A 21,955-nucleotide genomic window follows, 5' to 3' on the forward strand; every position below is an offset into this window, starting at 1 on the left:
ACATTATTTTGGTGATACCTTCTCTCCACTGAAAGAATAATTCACCTACTATAATCTAGTGGAGAAGTAAAAAGTCTGACACAGCTCATTGTTCTCAAGTGAATAGCTTTCATTTGCCCTAATGTAGAATTCCCCATTTGTAAAATGGGGATAAGAGTACTTATTTTTCTGCTACCTTCTACTAAGCATGACTAAGGCCTTGCTTTTTATTCCATCTGTACAAAATGGACAATGAAGTATGTCTTTCTGTTCTTATTAAAATACAAGTATTCTCTATCAAAAGGAAACGTTAGGGTACTTCATAATGCACATAGGAGGATAAGTATTCAGTTGTAGGAGGTCTTAACATGCTAGTATGTTAGCTTACATGTATGCATATAAAGTTGCAGTCAGACAAAGATTCAGTCACAACCTGGCCTAACTACAATTCTGACTGAGATCAGAAACATTCTGTGTATCTGCATACAGAGTACATTTTTGTATGTATGTAAGTATAAATGCATACATCTAAAAATCTACTGTGTGTATGCTTATATATGCACAGGCAGTGTGTATGTATAATCATGGCAGCTATAGTATGCTTACATTTTGAGAGAGAGATACCCTTCCTTGCCTATCTATTTCTTAGAATTTAAGGAGGAAAAGGATGGATTTACAGTCTTTGCACTGAGTAGCATCACTATGCCTCAAGCAGGTGGTGGGGTTCTCAAGGAGGAACAAATATAGGAAGTTGGGGTGCTAACAAAGATAACTAGACCTTTCATATCTGGAATTTATTTTATGTCTTTTTAAAAGTGATTAAAATGATCAGTGAGATCTGAATCAGGCAGTCATAAAAGAAAGTTGTTGGGTTTTTTCTTTGAAAATATAGTTGCTTTTTATCATTGCATTACATTTTGCTAGCACCGTAAAAAGTACAAAACCCAATCAGTATATACATCATATTCTTTCTGTTTGTTTTCCTGTTGTTAAAACTAGACTGAAATGTTTTTTTTTTCCATGGAGCAGAAGGACATGTTACTCTACGGGACTACCTGTTGTAAATGCAGGTATGCTGTAATTATGTTATTTTTAAAAGAATTAATATTTGGTGATTGGGGACTGGAACATCTTTTGTATGAGGAAAGGCTGCAAGACCTGGGGCTATTTAGTCTAGAGAAAAGGAGACTGAGGGGAGATCTTATTAACATTTTCAAATATCTAAAGGGTGGGTGTCAGGAGGTTGGGACATCCCTTTTTTCTATAGTAGCTAGCAACAGGACAAGGGGTAATGGGATGAAGCTGGAACACAACAAATTCCACTTAAATATAAGAAAAAACTATTTTACTGTGAGAGTGAGGGAGCCCTGGCACAGGCTGCCCAGAGGGGTTGTGGAGTCTCCTTCCTTGGAGGTCTTCAAGACCTGCCTGGACATGTTCCTATGCGACCTGATCTAGATGAACCTGCTTCTGCAGGGGGGTTGGACTAGATGATCTCTACAGGTCCCTTCTAACCCCTACCATTCTATGATTTTGCAGCAATATCTGTTGTATTTTTTACTATGGACAGTGATAGTACAGAGGATGCTTGTTTGGGGCTCTGGTAATAAATTGTGGTTAGAATTTTGGTGCTTAAAAACCTTGAGTATTTTGATGGCTGTTCTCATAGTTCATATTTTTCAAGAACTCTGTATTTTTGTATTTTAATGTTATCTCCATTGAATTTTGTAAAAAAAAAAAAAAAGAGTATTACTTGAGCTTTGCTGTGCTGTTCTTCTACTTGAACTACTCATCAGACCACACTTTGAAAGAGATTTTGAGGAATCTATATATATGGTGCGGGTCTCTGTAGATTTAAGCTAAAAAAGTGATAAGTTTTTATTTCAGCTGTTAAAGCATTTATCTGAAAAGCCGAAGGACCTTGGAAGTATTTCCACCAGCTGCTATTTATTTTTCATATTCTAATGTGGGTTTTGCTAAGAAAGTGATATCAGTTGGTTTTTTTATATTGTAGACATATTCAAAGGTCTCACTTTGATCTAGACTTTCATAATACTAAATTTATATTTTACCTCTGTAAGAAGGGGGTCTAATCTCACAGAGCAAATGAAATAGGCAAACATTGACTGTGTTTCTTTACTTGAATAACATAGAATCATGTCTGTTTCCTCCTGGCCCTTCTTTGTACCCAAGTTTAACATTCTTCAATGTAATTGATGACAATGGTATGGAAAAATTGAGGTGAAGTCTTCCCAATATCAGTGCAATAGCATTTATATTCCAGATCTCTCTTGGAAACCTTGGGAGCATTAGCTTCTAACATGATCAGATTCATGCCTTATAGTCTGTTGTTGTCGGGCAGATTTTTTCTCCTTCTGTTTTCATTATTGCTCCCTTACTTGAATACAGGTACAATGTATTCTCTTAAATGGGCTGGGGTTGAGAGACTCAATTAAAAAACAAGTTGCTGATTTTAACGTGTCAGTTCCTTCAGTATCCTGGGATGACACCTCATTGTCCCTGTTCATGTTACATTAAGCTCCTTGAAGAAGGGCTAGGGAAACGTGTGGTAAATTGGATCTGCTTCTACAGTAAGAATGAGGCAGGAGGAAGCTGGAGTGAACAGCTAGTCAACTGGAGGATTTGGTTAACCATTGGTCAGTCTAGCTATTCTCCTCAGCTGCTGAGGAGATCATTGCTGTTTTGGGGAATCTGCCCAGGCAAGCTGACTTGTTTCTCTGATGTGTTGCTGTGTGATGGAGGAAGAAAATTGCAAGGTTAGCTGTAAAAGGAAAATGGCTTTTGGAATCAGTTGAGTGTATAGAGCAAACTAAAATGAGTAAAGTTTGCCTGTGGAAAAGGTATGAATAAATAGATTTGCACATGAAAAAAAGGGAGCAAGTTTGCGTGCCAAACTCTACAATGCATTAAAAACGGGACAGTCATTCATGGTGGAAATCCAGATAGAAGTGAAGGAGAAAGATGGAATGACAGAGACATCTACAAGAATATTTTTCCTCTTGTGACACAAGACACTTAAGTACCTATTCTAGTATAAGTCCTGTGAGGTAGTATTCCACAAGGTGAAATGTTTGTGTCTTTTTTTTAAACACAAAAACACAATTTGCATTTTTTCTATTTCTTTGAATTTAGGGTATTTTGGTATTTCTTAGCTTACCTTTACTGAGGGACTGAGAAACCATGACATACCTTACTTTGAATTTTAGGCTTCTTGATTATGTAGCAGATGTAGTTGAGTTGGGAGCCCTTCAAAATCTTTACTTGATTATTTTTATTATTAATTAATTACATTTAATTTTAACAGCTTGTAATGGAAATAAACTGAACTACAAGGCTAAATTTCAGTGCCTATATGCAGATGAATAGTATCACTGACAGACTCTGGATTCAAAGAAATGTATATTTGCTAAAACATAGCAGAATTCCTTATGGCTAGGAGGGGCAGGAACATTTGAAGAAATTCTTCCAGTACTGCCAGCCAGAGACATTTCAGGTTAGAGAATTTTTTCTTCTTGAAACCTGTAAATATTAATGGACTTTCTACTGTGTTTAGCCTGTATTTCTAAGAAATTAGTACCAAAATGTTACCCTTCCTTCCACATCCATTCTATTAAGCATTGAGAAGTTCAACTCAGGATGCAGTCTTCTGAAAAGTCCCTGGTCAACAACAAAAAATAAAACCCAGGCAGTCACAGTGTGGTAGAAACAGCTCATGTAGATGAAGACAACAATGAGAGGTGTGAGCAGGGTTTTCCTCTACATCTCTATTCTAGACTGAAAAGGAATCAAATATTATTTTGTCTGCTGGTACTTTAAATTGAATTGAAATTATTTCTTTTTCAGGAAGTCAGGGTAACTTTTCAATGTGGAGACATCAGTCCTGCAAATACTTGAGTGTATTAATTTGTTGAACTGAAAGATATTTGTAAGCTTTTCTAAGAGTGAGGCATGAGTCTGAGTTTAACTGCATGCCAGTGTTGAATTCATTTTGCTTCTGTGTTTTTCTTGCCACCTGAAATACTCAAGAACTCTTCCCTCCCTCCCCCCACCCCAAAATAGGTCTTTTTCCTTGGGTAGCTCAAGAACTGGTTTTTATTTTTCCTTTCTTATTATATCTGCATCTTTAAGTTGAACTGTGTTTAGGATGAGATTAGTTATGAAGAGATACATCCCTAAAAGAGATTTAAAAATCAAACAAAAAAAAATGAGGGATTCAAAAGAAAATTTCAAAGGACTCTCAGCAAAAATTTATATATTTGATTTTTCAGGTGTGGTTTCTCTTTCTCATGGAGCATATGGAACTTTTATGGAGTTTCTAGGAAGTGATTGTCTTGTAAAATCAAGGGTGGTTGGTTTTTTAATATCTATATCAAGAATCACAGAATCACAGAATCTTCAGGGTTGGAAGGGACCTTGAAAGATCCAGGACCACCATCCTTGAAAGAGCAGGACCACCTAGAGTAGGTCACACAGGTACTCATCCAGGTGGGTTTTGAATGTCCCCAGGGAAGAAGACTCCACAACCCATCTGGGCAGCCTATTGCAGTTCTCCATCACTCTCACAGTGAAGAAATTCTTCCTCATGTTTCTTTGGAACCTCTTACATTCCAGCTTGTACCCACTGCCCCTTGTCCTGTTATTGGACATCATTGAGAAGAGCCTGGCTCCATCCTTCTGACACTCACCCTTTATGTACTTGTAAACATTTATGAGATGGCATGGTTTTTTTAGGGCTCAGTTTAAAGAGGCCAGGAACAAACTGTAACTAAATACAGTCAGCTCACCAGTTCATGGGAATATAATGCCTAGAAAAATCACAGTTTTGGTTTTGGCACTGCTAATGTTTCTTGCATTTGAAAGGCAACCAGGTCCTGTGCTTTGTGTTTTCTGTTTCAACATAGCCAAGTTGTATAAATAAGCACAAACAAAGTGAGCTTGTGGATGTGAAAGAAATCATGACAAGTTGAGATGCCATTGGAAAAAAAAAAAGCCCAAGCGTCTGCAGTGAAAACATTTAAGATGAGAGAGTTTGAATATTTTACCTGAAGAGAAAAAAATAGATGGGCAGACTCAGGAAGGCGAGTTGAAGAAATTGTTTTCAGGTGTTTTGTTTTTTGAAATAAAAGATGTTGACATTCAAAAAAGTTCACATAGTTACTCATAGACAAGTGGTATTTATCATCTATCATGAATGGTCATAGCTAGTTATTTTAAAGGTGTCTGGGTTTTTTTATTAAAACAGAAAAGGAGGTATACTTAAAAAGTCTTCCTGAAAGAGAGGCCAGCCTTTGGTTCCTTAGAGAGCCATTATAGGATTAATGATTTGTACAAAAGGACATATACTAGAGTGGCTGCTTACTCTCACATCTGGGTAAGATGTAAAGCATAGGCCTGGTCCTGACTGAAGTGAACAGAGCTGAGTTCCTTCTGAAAAGGCATGTCTTACTGCCTTTGACCTCCAGTTCACAATATTCCAATGATAAAAATGAATTTACAAACTTTTCTATTGAGTTTCTTGACTGACCTTTTATTATCCAGTCAAGTTGGCTAGGTAATTAAGCTTTTCTTTAGATCAGTGAAGAGGTGAGTAGAAACACTGGCTTTTTAGGCTTCATAATAAAATTAGTAATGTTGCATGATATGATAATTGATAACAGAATTTTAGGTTAATGTCTCTATTCATTCGTACTGCTGAAGTGGCATTAAATGTTGCAATTAGACTATTGAAATGTTTATGCTGTTAGCTGCATAACATAATGTACTAGTGAAGAAATTGTTGAATAAATTGTTTCTCTGTGTTTTGTTTTTGAAATTTTAAAAAATGACGTTCAAAATAGATCAAGCTTATTACACTGGAGGAAGGGATGGAGTGGACTAGTGAAGGAAAAGTTGTCTCTCCCCTTTGAGTTTTGTATGTTTTGTACGTATCTTTAAACCATACTTTGGAGCATGAATTTAGTTGATTTTAAAATGCTTGATTATCCTAGACATGTACCTTTAGTCACAGAAAAAGTATAAAATAGTAGTTGCACAAAACTGAAGCAATATGGTAGTGGTCATTTTTGTCACACTTTGCCTAAGTGTGATCTGCCTTTGCATTTATAGAGCAGTGTCTTGCAGGCAAGTTAAAAGAGCACAGGCTATTGCTATATAAGTGATAGACAGAGGTTTTGACTTCTGTTTTCACTTTGGAAACTGAGGCTTTGTCTTAACTGCAAGCATACTCTTGGTTTCCAGTTACTCAGATTACGGACTTGATTTGAGATTGCTGTTGCTCCCCTTCTGCACATGGGTGAATGCTGTAGTCCATCACAGAATCAAGGTGGAATCAGGTCTTGTTGATTCACACATGCAGATGAAAAAGATGGGCAATTGCTTCTCTATTACAAGGACTAAATGTAGGCTGAAGTATCTGGTTCTAGTTCCTGGCACTATTGTGCACATGCAAATTTGGATTTGGAAAAAAAATGTGTTGACAGAATAAGCTGCTACAATGATGTGAGAGGTCATCTTCCTGTGTGTTGTCCATCAGTCCTCAACATGTAATAGGGTACAGAATGTGTAAGACCTCCTGCAGGGTTCACTCAAAATCATGATGATAGTTTGTAGAGCAGCAATTGCCAGACATCACTGTATCTTGTGAGTTACAAAAAAATGTCTAAAACAGCTGAGAGAAAGAACCAGTAGGCAGCATTGTCACACTGTAGTTAATGAGCTAGGGGTAAAGAAGACCGGATTACAAAGGAGTTAAAGCTGTAGCTGTGTTCTGGAGACCTCTGTGATGTTGTTTGCTTTACCACCTAAACTTAATTCTTAGGATGGCCTGTAAATTAGGAACTGAATTCATAAGGCTTAAGTTAAACACAAACTGAGTGATGGAGAGGTTGTAACTGTTTCAGTTCCTGAAAATTTTCCATGGAAGTAGTCCCAATATAATAAATGTAAGCGTACCAATAAGGGTGGTGGTGTTGGTGGTGGCTGCCTTTATCCAGACAGTTATCCAGGATGTGATTTGGGAACCCTGGTCTTCACAGTGCACCTGTTGATACTAACTGTGATGCACCCAGAAATGGATCCCTAACTGTAATAACTGTGGTACTTCAGCTATAGGACTGTTCTTTTGCCTTTAAGAGATGGCCAAAGGCATAGCCTGTGTAGTGCAACTGAAAATCTTCAATTTAAAAAGAAAAAAAAGCTATTTTCTAAATGAAAAATTGTATGAACAGAAAAAAACCCCTGTACCTAGCTCTAACACATTCTCAGACACCAGTCTTACAGGTTTTCACAGACCTAGCCAGTGCTCTGTTGCAAAGTTTGGTCCTGTCTTGCTATAGGTTGTAACATAAAATCCTTATGGAGCTTTGGGGAGCAGTGTGAAAAAATACTTAACTCTTTAGTTTCTGAAACAGTAAGTTTCGATTCCTAAAGCCAGCAGAGGATTTGGCCTCTTCACTTGTTGCTTACTAAGTACTATTCTTTAGATTTTTTTTTTTAGGGCTGTCAGTTTAAGGAAGCCAGGGACAAACTATAACTAAATGCTTCACACTTTGTATGTTTAGGCATTTCGTTGCTCGTTTCTGAAGAAAAGGAATATGCACTGAATGTGATACCAGATTACAGCTTCAGTTTGTTTGCAGTACAAATACCCTTTTACTGAGGCTCCCCTAGGTCTTCTGGTGTTGTATCCCGTGTTAACAACTTTGAGGATAAAGGCATTCTCTCTCATAAGACATCCTCTTGACTTGTACGCACGATTTTCTGGGAGTGAAGGCTGCGCTTCGCACAGGGCACTAGTCAACACGGTTGCTATTCACTTGCCTTCGACTTTTGCTGAGTGTCGATGCCCCAGCTCTCGGTGCCAGCATCTTTCCCTTCCCCTGTTAGCCCTGAAGGGAGGAGGGAAAAGTCAGCTCTAAGTGCTTCATTACCACATAGCCCCCGGTAAGATGTAACAACCTGGGCTTTCTGTAATGCGCCCTGTGGTTTGCAAAGGACTGTAAAGGAGGGGTAAGGAGCTGAGGCGGGACAGGGACGGCAGCAGCCTTGGCCTCCTACGGCTGTTTTTCCTTGTCAAAGGAAGTGTTATCACGTCGCGTTACAGTGTCACGCCGTCACGGCGCTGGCGGGACCCCGCGAATGGAACGGGCCGCGCCTCCCAGGGGGCGCCGAGGACTCGCCGCGGCTTGGCGGAGAGAGCCCGGGTCGCCGTCCCAACGGCCCCGGCGGCGCCCGTTACTGCGGGAGAGCCGCCGGGGGCGGAGCCGGGGCCGGGCCGAGCAAAGCACCCGTGGTGGTCACGTGGCAGGGGGTCACGTGGCGGGGAGTCGGGCCCAGCTGCTGCCGCCGCCGCCGCCGCCGCCGCTGCCGTCGCCGCGCCGGTAGCGGTGAGAGACGGAGACGGGAGGGCGGGTAGGGAGGGAAGGGGAGGCGCGTGGGGCCGAGGCAAGCGCGGCGAGAGAGCGCTCGGGGGCGCGAGCAGCCGCCGCCTGCTCTGCCGCCGCGCTGTGCCCCGCCGAGGTGAGTGTGGGGTGGGGGGCGATGCGCGGAGCAGGGCCCCAGGGCGGGGGCGGGCCGGGCGCTGTGCGGGGCCGCAGGCAGCTCCGAGGCTGTTTTCCTTTTGTTCTGGTGGGCAGCTGCGTGCCGACGGCCCGGTCGGTTTGGTAAGGGTGGGGGTCCCGGGGCGCCGGCGGGCCGCGCGCATCCGTTGTGCGCCGCGCGCCGCGTCCGTTCTGTAGCGGTTCCCTTGGCCGGCGGGCGGGCGGGCACCGGGCGGGCTGAGCTTGGGCTACCGGCTGGCGCCGTTCTTGCCCCCGCAGGAGCGACGGGCAGGGGAGGGTCGCTGGAAATTCCCCTCTCCTTCCCTCGTACGTGTGGCTCCGGGCGCCCCGAAAGCCAGGCGTTGAGGCGAGGGTGGTCCCGTCCCACTGTCGGAGGCCGCCGCCCGCCGCTCCGCCTCGCTTGTCGGCCGGGGTCGGACAGCGGCCGGCGCTCCGGGAGCCGGGTCCGGGCGGCGCTGGCTGCGGAGAGGGGAGCGGTGAGGCTGCCTCCGGCATCACCGGTGACTCGCCACACACTGCTTGTAGAGCAGCGATTTTTTAGTATTTCATCTTTTTCTCCTTCCCCTCTCCTTTTTTTTTTTGCTTTAATGTCCTGTTCTCCCCACGCCCCCGCCTTTCTCGGGGAAAATTTGCCCTGCCATATGGTAAAATTCGCCTAGCGAGTGCAACTCCTTCGCATTCTTTTGTGTTGTGTCTTCACATCATGCCTTTCAGTAAACGTCTGTGTGCGAACGTGTTCAAGCACCTTAGCTTCCTAAAGGTTCCTGAAAAAGTGCAGGAATCATTTACCGATTCAGTCCTTAAAAATTTGACTTAAGCCTTAACCCACACAATTAAAACAGCTGTGTGGGGTCAGATCAAAGGTCCCCCTGGTTTAGATTCCAGTTTCTGCAAGTGGCACATAACAGATGCTTAGCAAACACCACAACAACAGGGTGAGCGTGCTGTGAAGCTTCGGGAAAGCAGCCAGGCCTCCAGCAATATGAGGTTAAGGGACTTCCTGAGTCAAATGTGGTGGTTTTAGTATTTGAGAGCCCTTTTTCTTCCGTGATTTACATATCCTTGTGTTTTTTTTAAAGAAAGAACAAGATGAAGGGCTTTTAATAGAAAAGGGTTTCCTTTGCCTTTTTAAAGAAATGTTTGCACTCTTATTATTGTCATAGGCAATTTCATTTTGCCAGGATGAAATTTGCCTGTTCAAGGATTACTGATTCATGATCAACATGTTATGTTTTAAGTAGGGAAGGGGCCTTCTTGCACAGGTATTTTCTACGGCTCTGTATGGGAGCTATAAATAATAAATATTTGTGGTTTTTTAATGCCCATTTTTGTGAAATTTAAGTCTTCAAACCAAAAATATCAGTTTAATAAAATGCAGTATAGTAAGAACTTGCTCAAAATAGCAAATATTTTACTGTAATATTGTATTGGCAGCTTTTGAAGATGATTATGTGAGTATGAACCGTTAACATTTAAGCTTAAAGAGATAACATCTAAAAAGAATACATTTGTTAATGGTAAAGATTTCTCATTACATCAAGATTTCTGGTAAAATTATTTCAATGATACCATCATAGATATTTTTTTCATAATAACAAAATCATGCTGATCCCTAGGGATGCTAGCTTGATCCTGCAATCCTAATTCAAGAAATAGCTTCATGCCAGGAGCTCCTAACCTGAATGCTTTTGTATGGAACGTTTGTACAAGTGGGCCTCATTTTTCACAGGCAATGTGAATGTCAAGCAAAGTAGAGCTGTTTCAAAAAAGCCTGTATATCCCCCCACACCTCCAGTGGAATTTCATGAGAAGATTGTTACCAGTTTCTTGGGGGCTGAAAGGAGGCAGTGGGTTGGGGTGGTTGTGTGGGTATGTATAGATAGATATTTATAGGATTAAAAATAACTTAGAAAACTGTCAACTATGGCTTTCAATGAATGACTTTCATGGAAAGGGTTTTTTTAAATTTGTTTCTTTGTACATCACTACTGCTAACAACGGACTGGAATTTCTTCTCACCTAGTCAAGAGATGTTTGTTATAGATCTCTTAATATTTCACTATTCAATAAAAACCCTATTCATTTTGAAGTATACTGAGCTCCTAATGGACAGTTCAAAATTTTCAATGTATTTTCCTTAGTAAGTTGATGAATAGATTTAAATGATTCTATTGTAAGGTTGCAGCAAGAAAACTGTTACAGTACACTGTTCCTTGGCTTACTGAATTATTTTTATCACCAAATGTTGATTGATTCAGCTCAACTTTTAAAGACAGTTAGTTTTGTTTATTAACTAGCCTCTAGAAATAGTTCTACTTGTTTTATGCAATTATTAAGCATACTTATGATACATAGGTTTTAGCGGTACTTTTTATTAGTAGGTCTCAAAGCACCTTGCAAAAGAATTCAGTGTAATTATTCCCATCTTATCTAAGGGTAATTATTCTCATTTAGGGCTCATAAAGAGATCATTGTCTGCCTGTGATCACAGTAAGAAACTCTATAAGAAGGTCTAAAAAAAAAAAAAGGATTTTAATTTTTTCTTTGTTTTACAATAAAACCTCTAAAACTTCTCTTTCTGTTTTGTACAGTTTTATGATGTGACATTTGTATTTCGTTTAATGATGCCTGACGTCATTTGATACTGTACCTTCCATACCAAGGCTTGAAACTAAACGTGTGCTTATAAGTAGAACAGAATTCTTACTATAAGAAGAGACCCTGCTGAAGACTTAACCAAATCTATTGATGACTTAGATAATTATTTAGGACCTTTTCGGTTAAAGTAATCGAAGTAGTAATGATGCATGCCTCCAGTTCAGTTACCAGCAACTTTGACTGGTAAGAGAGTTTGTATAGATGTCTCCTGGTGCTTATCGGGGGGATGACACACACGACGTATGTGTAAATGATTGAGTTACGTGGCCAACACAGAATCATCATAGAATGGTGGGGGTTGGAAGGGACCTTTAGAGATCATCTAGTCCAAACCCCCTGCAGAAGCAGGTTCACCTAGATCAGGTCGTATAGGAATGTGTCCAGGTGGGTTTTGAAGCCCTCCAAGGAAGGAGACTCCACAACCCCTCTGGGCAGCCTGTGCCAGGGCTCCCTCACCTCAACAGGGAAATAGTTTTTTTCTTATATTTAAGTGGAACGTTTTGTGTTCCAGCTTCATCCCATTACCCCTTGTCCTGTTGCTAGATACAATAGAAAAAAGGATGCCCCAGCCTCCTGACACCCACCCTTTAGATATTTGTAAATGTTAGTAAGATCTCCCCTCAGTCTCCTCTTCTCTAGACTGAACAGCCCCAGTTCCCGTAGCCTTTCCTTGTATGAAAGATGTTCCAGTTCTGATTTTCCTTCATTTCCACCTTACAGAGCTGATAGAAATGATACAGAATCTTGCTTTTTTTTTTTTTCCTTTTGATTGGAACCACTTGTTCTAGTTGCCTTTGGACTTGAAGTCTTCTACTGCATTGATATAAGTTAGGAAATATGTGAAAGATTTGATAATAGATTAAGGATAAAGGATTATAACTTGGAAGCTATGTAGTGTATTATGTACTAAATGATGTGGGAATTGTATACCCAGGTAGTATAATGCTGTCCATAAACAGCTTAGATCTAAACTGTAAACCCTTTATTAAAGGAGACAAAAGCTTACCTACTGTAATTGTTTGCCAGCAGTCTTATAGATGTAGTCAATGATTTTCAGTTGACTCTGTAAAAACAAGACTTGCTTGTTGGTAGGCTAGTATATAGACTGGTTACATCTGTGTGAATTCATATTATTTGGAAAAAAAAGTCCAAGACAAAATGTCCTGAGAGGTTCAGTTACAAGAAGTTTTCCTGCTTTTTTTTTTTTTTCCTTGTGTTCATTGTTCTCATGTGACTCTTGTTTTGATCCATACTTTTGTATTTGATCCATTATTTCTATGTTATTTTTAACTAATGTCTTTGTTTACACCATTTTACAGTACTTAAAACTTTAATGTCTTTTAAATGGTCTATGATAATAGTTTTCACTTTGTGCTTGTACTCATGAAAGACCTTAGTGTTACTCAGCTGCACATCATACCCTTGTGATAGCTATAATATATCAAAGCTGATCTGGACAGCTTCCCACTGGAAAGCCAGGCTGTTTGTGTAGCGTGGAGGTCCTGATTCATTTTTGTTTGTTGCCTTCTGCATAGTTTCAGAGCTAATAGACCCAGCTGGTAGTCATACACTTTCCTAGTACCCTCAGTTTGAATACTCTCCAACATCCTTGCGTAGTGCAAAGTACTCTTTGCGAAGCATGTGCTTGAAGATTAAGTCTCCTATTAGAATATGAAGATGCAGCACTTACAACATCAATCTATCCTATCAGTTTTTCCTCTTCTTTGTCCGCATGGCGGAATAAATTCCTTTGAAGATATTCTGCTTGTTAAATATTTGAGAAGCAAATGTCTTGCAGCTAAACTGATTTCTAAATAAAATCTTTATATATCTCATTTCATTGGTTTGAATAATAATTGCAAAGAAAAATTTGGAAGGATGCCAAACCCATTCATATAACCATTTAAAGAAAATTACTGCAAATACTTTACCAATAGTATCTGGCACCATTTAAGCAGATAACAGAAAACAGAAAAACATAGGAAGAGGCATGAATGTTGGACACAATATGAACAAAAAGAATCTTTCTATGTGTGTTTTAAGAATATTACAGAAGAGCAGTGGTTTTGAAGATAAGTAGCAAATGAAGTTATTGTGAAAAGCAAAGGTTGGCTGCCCGCTGTGATTGTGATGGATGATAGTCCACAGGAGGCTCTTTAGCTGGAGAAAGACCATAGCTAACAAAATTCTTAAATTGTGAGAGGGAGAGAACGCTCTCACTTTTTTTTTCTGTTTTGATGCAGTTTCTAGTACAATGGGAAAGCTGGTCTGTTGGGCATCCAGGCATTACTAGCAATGTTATTGGCTGCCTGTGCTTGAAAAAAAGCAAATCTCCCTATTCTAATGGCAGAGTGGAATGACTTCTAGTAATCTTCTCAGTTGTAAATAACTAAGAAGTGAAATACAACCCCAAAGAAGTACCTATGTAAAATCTGAGTAAAATACGCAAAAGAGAGATTGACTAACACAATTCCTCTCTTACAGATAATGGAGACTGTTGATAATGTTGTATAAAAATATAAAAATTTGTATTCCTAAAGCTATTTTAAGTGTTAACTGAAACTTGAAAGGGGGAGTGAAATCAGCTAAGGGAGAAGGAGGAAGAGTTATATATTTGAGGTGTCTTCCCCAGCTCTCATGAGTGATGTAAGTATATTAAGAATTGTTACTATATAAATATCTTGGCTGCCATACAAGTGCCCTACATAGTGTTTGGAAATGAGGGAATGGAACAGTGTAGGTGTTATACCAGCTTTAGATGTTTTACCTTTCTTTTTCCCAGGCACAAGAGTACAGACCTAAGAACGGTGTCTTAGCTCTGACCAAAGGTGTTTCTACATCAATACCTTATTTTTAGCAGTGAATGATAGCAGACACCTAGGGAAGAGTGTCATAGTGTATGCAAATAGTTGCATGTATGAAGAAAGTATCACTGGCATCTGACAGGATGCAGTTTAGGGGTACCTGGGCAGGTGATTTTTTTGTATTCATTTGGTTTTTAATAGCTGTGGTGAATTTATGCAATATCCTTTTTGAGTCTTTGTTAGCTTCATGTGACACAAGAATGACGGAAGCCTAAGTGTCCAATTCTAGTTAGGCTGTTGCCAGGTTAAGAGTTATAATCCTTACTTGTGTTTTATGTGGTGTAAAACCCCGTTATTGTTAATTTTTAAGATTTGCCATCAAACTTGTATGCTGTATATGTATGGAATGTAAGGTCTTGTATGCAGACTTTTTACTTACTGAGAAATATATAAAAGAACTCTTCATAACATCTTCTCACTTTTAGTAATGCCCAGTTTGTTCACACTTTGCATTTCCATTCAAACAGGACCTGAGAACTGTTTATAGCCAGCTTTGCTTTTAGCAGTGTATCTTTTTGAAAAGACTACAGTCTTCGTATCTGTATAGGAATTGTATCTGTAGAAACATTGTGAACATAAAAATACCTTGCTTTTGAATAGTAATTGCTGAGCTTGAGATTGTTGATAAGAATGAAGAAAGTTTTGGTTCAGATTTTGGGGTGAAGTTTCTGTAGTTGAGTAGCAGGGGACAGGTATTATACTCATAATTTGTTTAATATTTATAGATTTAAAAAGTAACACATTCCTGAATAGTTTGGAAATAGAACAATGTATAAATGAAATGACTCTTTCCTGTGGTTAATGCTCGAACTTGCACTTCATCTGTAAAGAAACAGTGTTATAAACCAAATGGGTTTGATTTGCCTTTCCAGACTTGGATTGCTCTGGAGACTTGGTGAGGACTTGGATTCCTCCTTCCTCCTCTTGAGCACTAGAGTTTGCTAGCAGATCTTTAAAGATATTTGATACCCGAGGCAAAGGGTAATTTGTGACTGTATGCATATATATTGTTTGTAACTTAAAAAAGAATAAAATAAATGTCAGAACAGAAAATAGGACTACAGCTCTCATTGTCTAGTAGCTCTTTATGAATTTAATTAGATGAGGCATTGAAAGTGTTTGAATTCTAGGAGAGAGATTTAAATAAGTGCATTTGAATCTTAGAGTGACATGAGAAGCTATGCAGTGAAAATCTACTATCTTGCATGAATGATTAAGGGATAAAATTAAACCAGCTCATGTTACAGGTATGCAATTTGGAATCATTTGCCCTTTTTCCAAGGTGGAGATGAAAATGTTAAGAAGGGGGGAAAAAAATAGAGGAATGGGGGAAGGGACGCGGTTCTTCTAAAGCAAGCCCTAATACGAATTTTAATAGGCCACCATGAGTGAGAATTATTCTGTTTCAACAACAAAAACTTCAGTGCAGTAACAAGGTTCTATTAAAAGCAAATACAAATCATAGGATTAAGTGATTAAGTTCTCTTCCTCTGAGTTACAGGCCTTTCAGAGGTGGATTCCTTCCAGATTTTGCCTGCCTGCTGAGCAGACATTCTCTCTTCCTTTATACCAGTAGAATAACCCTGTGAAACATGTATTAAATTGAATATACGTTTATTTCCCAGTGTTGCAAAGAGAGTTTTTGAATTTGAAACTCTGTTTGCTGGACCCATAATAAGATTGTGAAAAGTATGTTGTATAAAAAGGTATAATGTCAGTACTAGTGCTAGGAGTATGCCTGTACAGTGTTAGTCTTCCCTTGTGTTTCTGGAAGGTTAACTCCTCCTTTTTATTAATAAAGGAACTGGAAATTGCTCTTTCTTCCAAGGATTGAAATAAGAGACCACTGATTAGAGAATGATATTGTTGCTTGAGAGATGAGAAAGAAGATAATGTGGAAAATTCTTATTACACAGTTTCATTTTCAGTACTGTGTTGCTGGGTTTTGTAATTTTTATTATAGAGATTAACTACACTATTACAGAGAGCAGAGGATATGAATAGTGATTGTTCTGGGCAAGAAGTGACCAGTAATGCTGGTAATCTTTCATAAAAGATAGTGTCCTGTTTTTGTGAGATGCAAAAGTACAGTATTTTGTCACTGTCATAGGAAGGTTATATTCCAAAGGTTGGATAGTTACTTAGTTCAGTCTTATCCTCCCCATTTTGGAGTTCGGTTTAAACACTTCTGTGAGGAAGCATCTAGTTGGTTTGGAGAGAAAATATTTGTGATTTAATTGTGTAGTGCTGTGGTGACAGAATGAGCTCTTGTTGGTTTTTAAATAGCATTGCTCATTGAATCTCCATAAATACTGGGGAAGCATTGTTCCCTAGTTTGGATTTGTATTTATGTCCTTCTGTGTTGTCTGAGGGTAAGAGTGAAAACCAAGAAATGACCAGCATTTGCTTTATATTGAGTAGAGAATGAAAACTCTCCTGAGACAATCAAATGACCTTTGCATGGGAAATGATAATATGATTTTTATCGTGTCTCCAGGAGCAGATCTGCTACTAGTTGTCCATTTTGGGGTAAAGTAGATACAGTGGGTCAGATGTGTTGTAAGGATTTGAATCATATTGACTGTCTTCCAACTGCATTGTCAAGAGTTTTGACAGATATATTGACTGATGACTGGAGTGTCCATACTGATTTGCAACTCTCTATTTTCACTTATGTTTACTTCTGCTTTGTTTTGTTGGTGTGTAGACTAAGATCTCATTGCTTTCTGAACTTAACATTTGTTCAAACTCCTGGAATAACTTTTCTCCCTTGGAATATCTTAAGGTGTTTGGGTCATTGTCTTCTTTACTGGCAGGACTAGTGGTGGAAGCATTGAATGAAAGATCTTCAGATGCTGACTGTGCTCAGTTCTGTTTCTATTTTGTTGCCCCAAATGACATTTTTGAGTGCACTTATCCATGTATAGGGTGATAACATTATTGATAAGGATAGACTTAAGGTGATGCAGGTTGAATGAAGAAAGCAGTGGAGGACATTACTTCTTGGAGTGTAGGTTGATGTGTTTTTTTGGGGGGGAAAGTCATGGTGTATTTTTATGGAGGGTTGTGTTTGATTTTATTTTTTCTCTGTAGCTGGTTTTTTATTTGCTTTTTTTAAAATTTTAATAATGGTTAGGACAGTTTCTTCTAGTCTTTCTGGTTAAAAGTTGTGACCCTATTTCTGGGATGTGTCTATTGTTACTGTCTTTGCCTTCATTGAAATTTACAATTTTGTCATATGCTAGGTGAGGCTGTGATTTGTTAGTGCTTCCTTCTTCCTTCTGCATCTTTGTAATACGTGTAGTCAGGAAAGAAATCTTGTGGAGATTTATTAAAAATTTTGTTTTAAAGCACCTCATTATGTTAGCTGATCTAAAAATCTATCTGGAAAATTGCCCCAACTTAAAAATAAATAACAATTGCACACAGACAGACTTGGCTGCACAGCAAGATCTATTTTTGGAAGAGAGTTCTGTCCTGTTTTCACTTAATTTTAATGATCTGGAGTTTTAACTTCTTTTGAGAAATCCTGATGAATTTTGGCATCTTTTCCAATCCTTTGCAATAGAAGGAAGTGGATGTGTCCTCTGGATCAGATTTCAGAATCAGTTTTTGCAGGGGATGCCCTACTTATCTATCAGATAACCTCAGGTATTTCAATAATTCTGGGTGTGTTTGAAGTTCTGCCTCTGCTTGTTTGGTGTTTACTCTAGCGCAGAATCTTGTGATTGAGAAGGTAAAATAGGGTGTAGGAGGTTGCTGCCATATAAACACTTCATCTCAAAAACCAACTAGAATCCCATATAGATGAGTCTTCTGATGACATGTTCATTGTTTTTTCAAATAAACCGGTGTCAGGTTGAGTTGTTACATTTCCATTTTACTTTTGTTGTGCGTTACTTGATGATTACAGCAGCAGATGGGGAATCAGAATTCCTCTACTTCTCTACCAATTCTGTCATGAGTTTCTCTATAGCCTTGAGATGCTTAATTGTCTTATACTCAGCAGTACAATGGGAATAGTGCCATTTTCCTCCTTCTAGGATTACAGAGGCTAGTAGAGTACTTCTAGGTCACAGGATAAGTGGTTCAAAGTTCAGGGTCATGTTAAAATAAATTGTCGTGCAGTTGGAAATGAGTCAAATGTTCACTCAACTGAAGATGAGTAGTCGTGGTTAAATTTAAGAAGTTGTAGAAAGAGAGGACTGAAATAGGACAGGCTAAGCTGTAAATGCTGTTATAAGTGAAAGGGACCTGGGGGTCCTGGTGGGCAGCACAATGAGCATGAGCCAGCAATGTGCCCTTGTGGCCAAGAAGGCCAATGGCATCCTGGGGTGTATTAGAAAGGTTGTTGGCGGTAGGTCCAGAGAGGTTCTTCTCCCCCTCTACTCTGCCCTTGGGAAACCACATCTGGAATGTTGTGTCCAGTTCAGGGCCCCTCAGTTCAAGAAGGACAGGGAGCTGCTGGAGAGGGTTCAGTGCAGGGCCACAAAGGTGCTGAAGGGAGTGGAGGATCTCCTGTATGATGAAGGGCTGAGGAAGCTGGGGCTCTTTAGCTTAGAGGAGACTGAGAGGTGATCTCATTAATGTTTACAATGGGTGTCAGGAGGATGGAGCCAGACTGTTCTCAGTGATGTCCAGTGACAGGACAAGGGGCAGTGGGTACAAGCTGGAACATAAGAGATTCCAAAGAAACACGAGGAACAATTTCTTCACTGTGAGGGTGAAGGAGCACTGGCACAGGATGCCCAGGTGAGTTGTGGAGTCTTCTTCCCTGGGGATATTCAAAACCCACCTGGATGAGTACCTGTGTGACCTACTCCAGGTGGTCCTGCTCTGGCAGGAGTGTTGGACTGGATGATCTCTCAAGGTCCAATCCAATCCTGAAGATTCTGTGGTTCTGTGATCATTTCCTTGTTTTCTTATTGATTCTTGGCTGATCACTTAACATTTGTAAACCACGAGATACACTGCAGTGATACTAAAGTAATGATATTTTAAAATAATAGATGGGCAAAAGTGCATGTCTGGATGAAGCATTTGTGTAGAGCACATATTTGGATATACTTGCTAAACCACTCTTGTAGCTGAAAGACTGCTCTATATATTTGTAGCAGGTGGAGAATCATGGAAAGAGTTTACATTGTTGCTAAATTAGAATGTGGTGTGATGGGAGTTTTGGGAGTTAGCAATAAAAAATCTGTATCAGACATTCATTGGAAAGGGTGTGTTTGTGATTGAAAGGTTGATTTAACAGCATAGTGCATTTATTTTTCTCCTATGTAATAGAAATTGCACTACAGACCATTCAGCTTTATGCACAGAGATGCTTGCTGGCCACAGATTTTTGAGTAAGGTTGGAGGAGTTTTAATGCTCACAATCCTGTAGCACTGTTTGTGTTTACTGATGCACTACATGTAAAGCAGGGATCTTCTTCTGTTGAAAAGTCTTATCCTACCTGCTTTTGGAGGACAGACTTCCTACAATTCCTATAATAATTTTCTTTAATACTTATTCAGCTATTATGCCCCAGATTTATGTTTGAACAGTGTAGTACGTGAAATGCAGAATACAGTTTATCCATGTCACAGATTTGTTAAAATGAGAATTAACCATTAAGATTATGAAGCCTAAACTTGTACACAGTGCTCTCTTTGAATTGTTTGTGAAGTTGCTTAGATTAAACTAAAGCAGTGGTGTTTTCAGAGAATGTAATTATGGGATTTTCTGTTATCTTTAGACTTAAATTCATGATACAGGTGTGAAGCTGGTTCTTATACTTAGTCAACTGTTAGTAGGTCAGTTCTTTTCTTGCATGTAGGTAAAGGCAGAGACTTGGTGAAGAGGAGAATTGTATTTCAAGGCAAAGAGGCAAAGATAAAATTCCTTTAGGTCACAGAGAGTGATAAGAAAAGGCAAGAAGGCTCTTGCTTCTCATTTTGAGGCTTATCAGTGTTCTGGTGCAGAAGATTAACTCAACAGAAATTTAACTCAACAAATAAAACATGCTATGAAAAATGCAATGAAAAAAAGTGCATTCTTTTCTGATCATTTTCCTCACTAGATTTCTCAAGTTTAGTGCAAGGCTTCTTGGATGTCTCACCTTGAGATGCTTGCCACCTCCCTTAATAACATATCTTGTTTACCTGTTTGTTTTTTCAGGTTTTTTTGAGACTGTCTTCAGAGGTTTGCTTGCTACATTGGAGTAGCTAAGCAATTTCAGGGATCTCTCAGAGATTTGAATTTGTCAAAAGATAACACTGTCATATTTCTTGCCTTGTTCCTCTGCATTTTTTAGATTTTCTTTCAGGAGAAGCTCCTATGGCTATGTGATTGATACTGTGTATAGCTCCTCAAAGTGAGACTATTAAGGTTTTTGCTCTCCACACTCTGATGTTTGTGAGGTTACCAGTGCTATAGTACTGAAGTCCTCTCTTTCAAGCTTTTCTTGCAGGCTATTTGAAAGCCATCTGTTTTAAAGTATGAATAAGTGGTAATAGGGAGGGAATAGTTGTAGGAGATACTGGTGTCCATGCCAAATAAAACTCTCAAAACTGCACAGCTTGTTTGGTAGTATTAGGATGTCTAGTGCACTTTGCAGCACACTTGCTGTGAACTGACAGCCAAAGACCTTTTGTACAGTGTTTTGGAAAGTTTCATGTGCAGAACTCTGGTTAAAACACTATTCAAACAAAAACCAGTATGTAGCCACTGCTCTGAAAGCAATAATCTCTCTTCTTATATTTAGGTTTTCAGACTCAATACAGAGATGTCCTGGCTCTACTGTTTGAAGGATCAAAGGCTTAAGAACATGGTACTTCAAATTGTGGGTTATTTGTTCTGCATCCATTCACATGGAGTATCTTCTTCAGAATTTTTCTGGTATTTAAAAACAAAATGGTCAAAAGCTTAAGATTTTCCCAGAATAGGTTTGTTTACTCTGTGTTTGGGATTTTTGGTGGGTTTTGTTGTTGTTTTTGTATTTTTTTTTTTCCCTCTCTAAATTCTCAAATCCTCACTGATGAGTCTAATTATAAACAAGACATTCACTTGTGCTGGTGATAAGTCTAAATCTGCCTTGGGACAATTACCTCTTTCTGAGCATGTTGTCAGTGGAAAGCCTGAAAATGCTGCTACTTTTTTAGCTTGTTTTCTCAGCTAGAAAAGAAACATTTATTATCAGTAGCTTGTTAAGTCCTTAGCATCATAGTTGATTTTGTGCAGTATAATCATAACATCCTTCATACAAATTCCTTGGCTCTTTTGTGGTTCTACCCAAAATCTGCAGGGTATCGTAGTGTGTTCATACCTTGAGCACAGGAAGACTTATTGTGCTGAACCTAGGCCTTCATCATTTGGAAAGGTTGCTTCCTACTTTCCGTTTCTGGTTATTGGTGCATGTTTGTGTCCTACAGAAACAAAAATGAAATGAAAGTATGGGTATTATGCACAAGTTTTGGGTTGAGAGAGGCATAAAGAGGGATTTTTGTTCATCCTGTCCTATTCCCCCAGCCCCAGTCATGGTGTGTGATTACAGTAATAGCCAAAAATGTGTCTGGAAAGAATATTTTTTCTAGGAGGAAAACAGAATGTCATCTCAGGAGTTTGAAATCCATATTTGCTTTTTAAGACAAACATACTTCTATCAGTTCTTCTATCAGTACTTATATCAGTTGAGGCTTTATGGGAATAATAGAGAAAGAATCACTGCCATCCTATTTTTCCTATAACCATTTCATCTCTATTTTACTTAACTGCTGATTGTACATTGTTTTTGTAATAACACACTCATATCTCTATATGATCTTAAAGTGTCTAATTTATCTAGACAGGATTGTCTTGCTTAGTGGATTTTACATGTCAAAAGATTTAGC

The 21,955-nt window shown here is 39.2% G+C and overlaps 1 protein-coding gene across 1 annotated transcript in view; it reads left to right on the forward strand.

Moving 5' to 3' along the window:
* The window catches only part of TULP4 (TUB like protein 4), a 177,078-nt gene that overhangs the window by 9,710 nt on the left and 145,413 nt on the right, over nucleotides 1-21,955 (forward strand). Inside the window, exon 2 of the mRNA XM_061989039.1 lies at nucleotides 1,009-1,049. The gene's annotated coding sequence lies outside the window, so the exon portion shown is untranslated. The remainder of the gene's footprint in view (nucleotides 1-1,008; nucleotides 1,050-21,955) is intronic.

The sequence above is a fragment of the Colius striatus genome, chromosome 2 (genome assembly GCF_028858725.1).
Source record: "Colius striatus isolate bColStr4 chromosome 2, bColStr4.1.hap1, whole genome shotgun sequence".
Classification (NCBI taxonomy): Eukaryota; Metazoa; Chordata; class Aves; order Coliiformes; family Coliidae; genus Colius; species Colius striatus.